This window comes from Bubalus bubalis, chromosome 11 (genome assembly GCF_019923935.1).
Source record: "Bubalus bubalis isolate 160015118507 breed Murrah chromosome 11, NDDB_SH_1, whole genome shotgun sequence".
In the NCBI taxonomy this organism is placed as follows: domain Eukaryota; kingdom Metazoa; phylum Chordata; class Mammalia; order Artiodactyla; family Bovidae; genus Bubalus; species Bubalus bubalis.
The window spans coordinates 45033235-45042460 of NC_059167.1; the positions used below are offsets into that span (position 1 = coordinate 45033235).

At 45.7% G+C, this 9226-nt stretch overlaps 1 long non-coding RNA gene across 2 annotated transcripts; it reads left to right on the forward strand.

Annotated features, from left to right (window-relative positions):
- The first annotated feature begins 1558 nt into the window (after nt 1-1558).
- On the forward strand, nt 1559-8853 carry LOC123328050. 2 transcript variants are annotated; one of them, XR_006542782.1, is made up of 3 exons: nt 1559-1788; nt 5293-5350; nt 8655-8853. It is a non-coding gene; the product is annotated as an uncharacterized LOC123328050 (long non-coding RNA). The 2 variants fall into 2 exon arrangements; XR_006542783.2 differs by lacking the exon at nt 1559-1788 and adding an exon at nt 2640-2744.
- The last annotated feature ends 373 nt before the right edge of the window (nt 8854-9226 follow it).

Consider the following 9226-nt stretch of genomic DNA (forward strand, 5'->3'; position numbering starts at 1 on the left):
GAAGCCCAGTGCACTTTATTTCTGATCTAATGCTGCTGCTGATCTGACAGGAGGTACCAGTCCATGGCCCGGAGGTTGGGGAGCTCTGCTCTAGGGGACTGTACCTTAAATGACTGTGGGTGCCTAGGAAAATCTACTTATTACTTTGTGGGGGCCAATCATTCTATTTTACTGATTGTAGGGGTCCAGGAAAATTCTGCCTTAGGTTGTTGCAGGGGCCCAGGTAACCCTAAAGTAGGTGATTGTGGCCCACACTTTACTTTGATGAATGTGGTAGGCTATGGCCTCTACTCTAGGTGATTGTTGAGGCCCAGGAAGTTGTAGCGGAGAAGGCAATGGCACCCTACTCTAGTACTCTTGCCTGGAAAATCCCATGGGCGGAGGAGCCTGGTAGGCTGCAGTCCATGGTGTCGCGAAGAGTCCGACATGACGGAGAGACTTGACTTTCACTTTTCACTTTCATGCATTGGAGAAGGAAATGGCAACCTACTCCAGTGTTCTTGCCTGGAGAATCCCAGGGACGGGGGAGCCTGGTTGGCTGCCGTCTATGGGGTCGCACAGAGTCGGACACGACTGAAGCGACGTAGCAGCAGCAGCAGGAAGTTGTAGAGAGAGGGTGATTGTGGGGGTTCATGAAACTCAACCTTAAGTGACTGTGGGCCTTAGGTGATTTGGGGTCTGTGATCTCTACCTTGGGGCTTCCCAGGTGGTGCAGTGGTAAAGAAACCACCTGCCATTGCAGGAGACACAAGAGAAAAGGGTTGGATCCCTGGATCATGAAGATCCCCGGAGGAGGAAATGGCAACCTTCTCCAGTATCCTTGCCTGGAGAATTCCATCGTCAGAGGAGCCTGGCAGGCTGTCATGTGTAGGGTCACAAAGAGCTGGACGCAACTGAGCAACTGAGCACACATGACCTCTACCTTAGGTGATTTTGATACTCAGGACACCTTCCTTAGAGTATTTTGGGAGACCAGGAAAGTTTAATGAAGGGGATTGTGGGAGGTCTGGAATCTCTAGCTCAGGTGATACCTGGGGCCCAGGAAATTGTACCTTAGGCAATTGTAGGGGAACAGGAAACTGCAGCTGTAATTATGTTATTATGGAGGCCAGGAAAATCTACCTTAGGTCATTTAATTCTAGGAAACTCTATCTTGGGTGATTGTGTAACCAGAAAACAGGAGATTGTGGGTACCCAGGAATCAACCTTAGTTCCTCATGGGGGAGAAGGTACTATTAGCAACTGGGGGCCCTGGAAATTCTACCTTAGGTGAAATTAATGACCCTGGTAACATTACATTAGGTGATTTTGGACTCAGGAATCTTAGGTAATTTAGGTATATGAAAATATAGCAGTGACTTTGGTGCCCCAGGAAATCTTATGTTAGGTGATTTAGGAGGCCCCAAACTCTAGCTTATGTAATTCTTGCAGGCTCATGATACCCTGTGTTAGGTGATTATAGGGGGCCAGCAATTCTACCTCATGTGATTGTGGGAGTTTGGGAAACCCTAGTTTAGGTGATTGTGGGACCCTAGAAATTTTAGCTTAGGTGGTTGTGGGAGGCCCAGGAGACTCTGGCTTAGGTAACTGTAGGTAAACTGCCTGGAACGTCTACCTTAGTGATTGTTGGGACTAGATAGTTACCTTTGTTGATTTGGGCTCAGGAAAATCTACTTAAGGTGATCATGAGGGACCAGAAATCTTTATTTCAGGTGATTTGGGGATGCCAGGAACCTTTGTCTTCGTTGCTTTTGGTCTCAGGAAATTTTGGTGATTGCAGGAGCAAAGGTACTAACTTATGTGATTGTAGGGGATGAGGAACTTCTACCATAAGTGGTTATGGGGGTCCAGAAGTCCGCCCTTAGGTAATTATGAGAGCCAAAAACAATTGCTTAGGTGATTCTGGGGCTTTTGGGGACTGTACTTTAGGTGAGTGTAGTTCAAGCACAGTTTACTATAATTGATGGTGGGGGCCTAGGAAGGTCTACCTAAGGTGATTTTGAGGAGTTGGAAAAGTCTAACTTACGTGGTGCAGTGGCCCAGGAACTCGCCCTTGGTTGGAAGGTGGGTGTAGGGTAAGGGAGTTAGAGAAGGTGAGGTTCAGAAGAAGAGCGAGACAGGCGCTTTACAGGAACAGATCACCTTTAATGAGGCGAGAAAGGGCAGCAGTCAGATTAGTGAGCTGCTGCACTAACCCAAGAAAAGAGTAACTATATATAGGCATATATGTGGAAAGCTACTGTCTTAAGGGGGCCTGTTCTTCTGCAAGGTTTTTTGGAGTAGTTATCTCTTAAATGGCTGGGGCAAAGAATTCTGGAGATTGGTCAGAGGCTGGACCAGCTGGGACCTGGGTGTAATCAACCTTAATGTCCTTTTTTTTTTTTTTTTTCTTTCAGGTGAGAGTTCTTTGCTTTGCATAGAATGGTGGGGAGGACCTGGAGGGGAGTTTTAACTCCAGGCTATTTTGAACCATATAACTTTCCTTCATTCCAGACCCTAAGAAATATATACAAAAAGAGAAAGAGAGGTGGGTGCCGTTAATGTTCAGGGCTTCTTCGTGCTGATAAATGAGGGTCAGGGGTTTGTGGTCTGGGAGGAAGGAGGTCTAAGGCCTGTAGTGTTGATTTTCTATTCTAGCCATCAGGGTCTCAAGTAAAAGAATAGTCTTGACTTGGTCTCAGGAAATGGCTTGGATTCGGTCTTGGAGGAATCCCTGGAAAAGATTAAAAAAACAAGGCCCAAAGGTGAGTAGGAGGATGATAAAAATAAATGGTCCGAGAAGGGGTAAAACCCAAGGCATCCAGTTCCAATCAGTTAACCATGACTGCCAGGAGTTGCTTAATCTCTGGCGGATTCATGAGGCTTTATCTGTAAGGTTTTTTGCAGCTCCTTGGACAATATTGGACTGGTTGGCATAGAAACAGCAGGATTTGTCTAGAAAAAGGCACAGACCTCCCTTCTCTGAAGTGAGTAGATCTAATCTTCTATTTTGTAATACCATGGCTGCCAAGGAATCAAGTTGATTTTGGATAGTTATTAGGCCTTGAGTTATTTCATGGAGGCTGTCTGATAGGTCTTTAGATAGTGTCTGATAGTTTTGGTTGGAGGTGGTTAAGCTGGCGGTTCCTGTTCCAATTTCAGCAACTATTTCTAGCCCTACTTAAGAGGGGAAAGAAATGAATGGCTCCTTTTATTCGCTTGTGGATGAGAGGAATAGGCAAGCTGCGGTTCGTGGGGTCACAAAGAGTCGGACATGTCTGAGTGAGTGAACTGATCATTGGGGGCTATTAAAATGTTTGGACTGGAGAATACAAGGGTGGAGGTCCCGGTCTAATTAGTAGGTAGACAGAGGTATGTGGATGTCCCACACAGGAAAAATAGGCCAGGTGTCATAATACAACAGCTGAAGTCAATGGCGAAGAGGAGTCGAGGCGGGGTCTTGATCATTCGTTCAAGGACACTCAGAGACCCTGCTAAGGTGGCCCCAATGACGGGAGAGATGGAGGGATATGCTGAGGGAAACTGCCCTGTAAAGGTTAAAGAGTGTCCTGTAGGACCAGAAACATTATATATAGCCTTTCCAGTGGCAAAGAGTAAGGTGGAGGTATGGTTGCACATCGAGTTAGGGATTGTGCCCACGGGTTGGTCATATGAATTGTTTCAGGAATTTCTGGATATGCAAAAAGGAGCTGGTTGTAACAGTGTTACTCTCTGGGCAATAGGGCCTCCTATTGGAGGTTTTTTGTTGAAGGAGGGAAGTTTGGTGAGTAAAGATTCTAAGAGTATGTCTGAATTTCTGATTTGGTCACTAGTGTGAAGATATTTAAGATATGAGATGAATAAAGGCTCTCCACGATATGAGTGGTGTAGGGACATGTTACCTGTGGTCCAGTCGAGGATGGATGTGGGGAGGGCTGAATCTCCCAGAAGAGTTATGGATAAACATATCCAGCAGTCTTCAGCCAATTGTGGGTTAGAAGCATTGAGAAGGGTATGGCTTAAATTAAGAGTCTGGAATAGATAGTTGAGGTTAGGATTTTGAAGGAGTTTGTGGGTCAGAGGAGGAAGGGAGGATAAGAAGATGTTAAACAACATTTAGGGAAGTGAGTATAAGATAGAAAAGAATTGGATTTCAAAGGGGTAAAAGTTATAAAAGGTTTCTTGTAGCCACAGGGTGGAGATGTAATCTTCAACATGTTCAAACATGGATCCTTGAGGACTCAAGACCTAGATATCTGCCAGAAGTTGTTCCAGGAATAATTGCAGCCGTGAAAACGACAGGCTCATCTGTTGCCAGCTGGGGCCAGGGGAAGCCGTGAGAGCTTTAGAGTTGTAGGGGCTGTGTGAGAAACTTGATAAGTATTAGTCTGGCAAGCATTTTCATCATTGGGCTGCATAAACTTTTTTAAACGAGTGATGTGTACCCAAGGGATGATTTCTTTAAATTTTGTGGTGGTAGGAGTCAGCAGAATTACCATGTAGGGACCTTGTCATTTTGGGGTTAGATCTGAGTGGGACTGAACTGTCATATAGACTTTGTCTCCTATTTGAAGGGATGGGTATGGAGGATTGTGGTGTTGAGGGAGTAAGTTATCCATATATTGCCAAAGGGCATCTCGTATCTGGGCAAGTAAAGGAAAAGGAAGGTGGGAAGGCAATTTGGGACTGTCCTGGGACGGGGGAACACCCAAAGTATTATGGGCCTCCCATACATGGCCTTGAATGGACTGATATTTAAGGGGTTTTTTTTTGGTAAGGCCCGGACCTTTAAGAGGGCTAAAGGGAGGAGTTTAGTCCAGTCTTAATGAAGTTCGATCGTTAATTTGGTCAGAATTTCTTTTAGGACTCGGTTGACTGAGCGACTTCCCTTTCACTTTTCACTTTCATGCATTGGAGAAGGAAATGGCAACCCACTCCAGTGTTCTTGCCTGGAGAATCCCAGGGATGAGGGAGCCTGGTGGGCTGCCGTCTATGGGGCCACACAGAGTCGGACACGACTGAAGTGACTTAGCAGCAGCCTGGCTATCTCAACCTTACTGGAAGACCAGGGATGATAAAGAATGTGAAGCCTCCAAGGAACTTGAAGGGCTTGTGCAATATTTTGGGTGATCTGGGATGCGAATTCAGGCCCGTTATCAGATTGGAGGGAGGAAGGCATTCCAAACCTTGGGAGGATTTCAGTAAGAATAAGCTGAGCCACAGAAGGGGCTCATTTGTTAGTAGTCAGGAAAGCTTCAATCCATCCAGAAAATGTATCTACGAAGACTAGGAGAAATTTAACCCTTTTTACAGGTGGCATGTGGATGAAATCTACCTGCCAGTCTTGTGCAGGAAGATGTCCGTGAATTTGGTGAGTGGGGAAATAAGGCGGGGGGTGAGGGGGCGAATGTTAGAATTAGGATTTCTCTACAGACAAATGGTACAGTTTGGGTCAGATTATTTAAATAAGTCATATCGTCCTTAGTTCAGTAAAGTTCTTAAGGAATGCCTTAAGTACTTTTGCAGAGGGGTGGAAAGGGAATGTAAATATGAAAGTTATGTGCGGATGTTAGGCTCGTCAATTTGGGCTATAGTAAAGACAGGACTAACAGAGGCAGCCTGTCGCTTTTCTTCGTGATCTGCTATATTGTTATAAAAGGAGATAGGACTATGTCGCTGATGTCCCCAGCAATCTATTACAGCAGCTTGTTTTGGGAGCTGAGCCGCATGGACGAGTTCAGAAATAAAAAGAAGCATTGAGAAACAGGTGTGCCCTTCTGAGTCAGGAATCCCCTCTCCCTCCAGATTATAATGTTAGAATGTAATATGTTATAGACATATTTGGAGTCAATGTAAATGTTTATCTTTTGGTCTTTGGCTAGGGTCAAGGCTTGTGTAAAAGCTATCAGTTCAGCCTATTGTGAGGATGTGTGAGCTGGGAATGTGGCTGACTTGATGAGGCGAGAGGGGATAACTCTGTTGGGCTGTCCCTGAACTATAGTGTATCCAGCCCCAAATGGGGCTTGTTTCTGGGCACTGCCATCTATGAACCAGGATGGGACTTTGGGGTCAGTAAGGGGCTGATCAGTTAAATGTTCAAAGCGATTAAGTGTCATATCTAAGGTCTGAACACAGTCATGAGATAGGTGTTCTGCTTCTGGATCTGGTATAGGGTGTAAGCTAGCAGGATTAAGAGGTTTACAAACATAAAAGAAAGGGATGGGTCGAGGAGGTGTGCGTGGAAGATCTGTAGTCAAGCAGGGGGCAGAGAAAGGAAAGCCTGATGAGAGAGTAAATCTTTGAAGGAATGAGGTGAGCATACATTTAGAGGAGCGTTTCGGGTTAGTTTTTGGGCTTCAGGTATTAAGAGGGTGGTTGCAGCTAAGGCCTAGAGACAAGGTGGCCATCTGAGCATGACGAGATTGAGTTGTTTAGATAAGTAAGCTAGAGGGCCCCATATGTTCTCCCTTTTTTGGCACAGAATCCCTAAGGCATGTCCTTGTTGAGAATGTACAAAAAGGGAAAAAGGATTGGTGTAATCAGGTAAGTAAAGAGAAGGGGCCTGTAGTAAATGTTTGATAAGAGTCTGTATTGGGGTGTGGAGAAAGGTGGGGGCCAATAAATGTTCATCTAAGTTTCCTCAAGTAGCTTGGTTAGAGAGGTTTTGCATGGAGGGCAAAATTTGGGACCCATATTTGGAAGAAGTTTAATAGACCTAATAGAGAAAGAAGTTCCCTCTTGGTTTGGGGTCTGGGGGTCCGTGTCAAGGCTCGAAGTCTCTGAGCTGGGGTTATTTTGGATGTGAGAGTGAGAAGTAATCCCATGTAATTGACAGTGGTGGAAGCAATTTGTGCTTTGGAGAATGAAACTCTGTAGCCCCAGTTGCCGAGGGCATTTAATACCATCACAGTGTGGACTAGGCAGTTATGGCGAGAGGAACTATGTAACAGTAAATCGTCTATATATTAGAGTAAGGTAGTAGAGCCTAGGTCTAAAGTTTGTAGGTTTCTTTGAAGGGCTTGACTGAAAAAATGAGGGCTATCTTTAAACCCTTGTGGTAAAACGGTCTAAGTTAATTGTTGAGATTGATATGTGTCCGGATCCGTCCAGGTAAAGGCAAATAGGGGCTGTGAGGAGTGGTGTAGAGGTATAGGAAAGAAAGCATCTTTGAGGGCTAATACCATGAAATAGAGTGTGTATAGAGGGGAGTATGTGAGAGAAGGGTGTAGGGATTAGTGACCACGGGGTGTACAGGTATTATGGCCTCATTAATCTTGTGAAGATTGTGGACTAGACATCAGGAGTGGGGTCCCTTTTTGACTGCCAGGATAGGAGTATTATGAGGAGAACAGATAGGCTGCAAAAGGCCGGCTTTGAGCAGTCGGGAGATTATTGGTTTAAGTCCTTGTCAGGATTCTGTGGTCAGGGTATATTGAGTTTGGGTTATTACTTGAGAGGGATTTTTAAGAAAGAACTGTACAGGGGAATGGTGTCTGGCTACTGATGGGGGCTTCAGTGTCCCAGACCTGAGGATCTATCTGGGGAAGATTGGGGGCAGGTTTTGGGAATGAGGGCTGGCCAATGGTTCAGGTGCCATTTGGATGCAAAGAATTGATATGGGATCTAAGAACGGGAGGTTTATAGAAGTTGGTAGCTTAGCCAGAAGATCACATCCCATCAATGCCATTGGGCATTGAGGAACTACTATAAAAGAATGTGTTAGTGTTGTTTTGCTAAAGGGACAAAGGAGAGGAGGGGTTATTTTGGGATAAAAAGGGATGTCTGAGACCCCTTCGATGGCTACTGCTGAAGGTTGGAGAGGGCCCTTAGAGGAGGTTAAAAGTGAAAAGGCTGCTCCAATGTCTGTTAGAAACGAGACTTTGTGTCCGACCACTATGCCAATTACTTGAAGCTCTGAGTCCGTCTGTATGGGGCGGACTTGGGGTCTGGAGCTTGGGCTCTGTCACTGGAATAACTCAGGCACAATTGGATCATCTCTCACCTCATCCAAGGAACCATGGTCTGGGGTGCCAGGGCCTCCCTGAGTCTGGTTCCTGGCCCGTTGTTGTTGGGCCTGGGGTGGACCCCGAGATTTGGTGGGTAGTGTCTGAGGACAATCTATTTTCCAGTGACCCCACTGTTTGCAGGTGGGGCAGGGTTTGGTGGGTGGCCAGGGATTTGGACAGGACTTAGCCCAGTGTCCCGTTTGGTTACATCTGAAGCAGGGGCCTGGAGGGTTAGGTCTCATATGGGTGGATCGAGGTTGATGGGCCAAAGGGGTTGAATTTTCTCCTTGGATAGCTGCTGTGAATAAAGCATATTTTGCCTTTCTTTCCTTTTCTTTTTTCGCTTCTTCCTCCCTATTGTTGCAAACTTTAAAGGCTATTTCTAGGAGCTCTCACTGAAGGGTTTTGGGGCCCTTCTCTAATTGGCGTAGTTTTCAGCGAATATCAGGGGCTGACTGGCTTATGAACTGGACATGTAGGTACAGAAGTCCTGCGGGGGTGGAAATATCTAGATTAGTATATTTTTGGACTGCCTCAGTAAGCTGTGAAAGAAAAAGGGCAGGATTTTCATCTTTTTTTTTGAGTCACTTCCCTAATCTTATCATAGTTAACATGAATGTGAGAGCTTTTTAGCATTCCTTCTAATAAACAGGTAATTATATGACGCAGGTACCAGATGCCGGCATCACCTGCTTGATATGTCCACCGTGGCTCAGTTAAAGGGACTGCATCATCAGCCACCGCATTAGTCCTATCTTGGTTATGGAGCTGATCAGCACGGGTCCGGGCTGCCTGCCATATCTATTCCTTTTCATCAGGGGTTAAAGTGGCATTTAGGATGTAATAAAGGTCATTCCAGGTTAAATGATATGCTTGTGTGAGGTGGAGGAATTCTTTTCTATATCTAGTAGGATTTTCTGAAAAGGATCCCAATTTTTCTTCAATTTGGCTCATACCAGAAATTGAGAAAGGCACATGAACCCGTGTAGGGCCCTCCGTCCCGCTACCTCTCTGAGAGGAAATGTATTTGCTTCAGGTTCTGGCTGATGGAGAGGGGGTTGAAAACTCTTTCAGGGTTTCAGAGTCACCGTTTCCTGTTTTGGAGGAGGAAGCGCTAGAGGATGGGGTCTCCTCTCCGGAAGCTTTCTCTCTGGGATGGTAGGGAGGAGGCTCATCTGCTGGGTCAAAATGGGGGGCTTAGGGTTTAGGAGGCCTTTTAGGGGCTTTAGATTTGGATTATT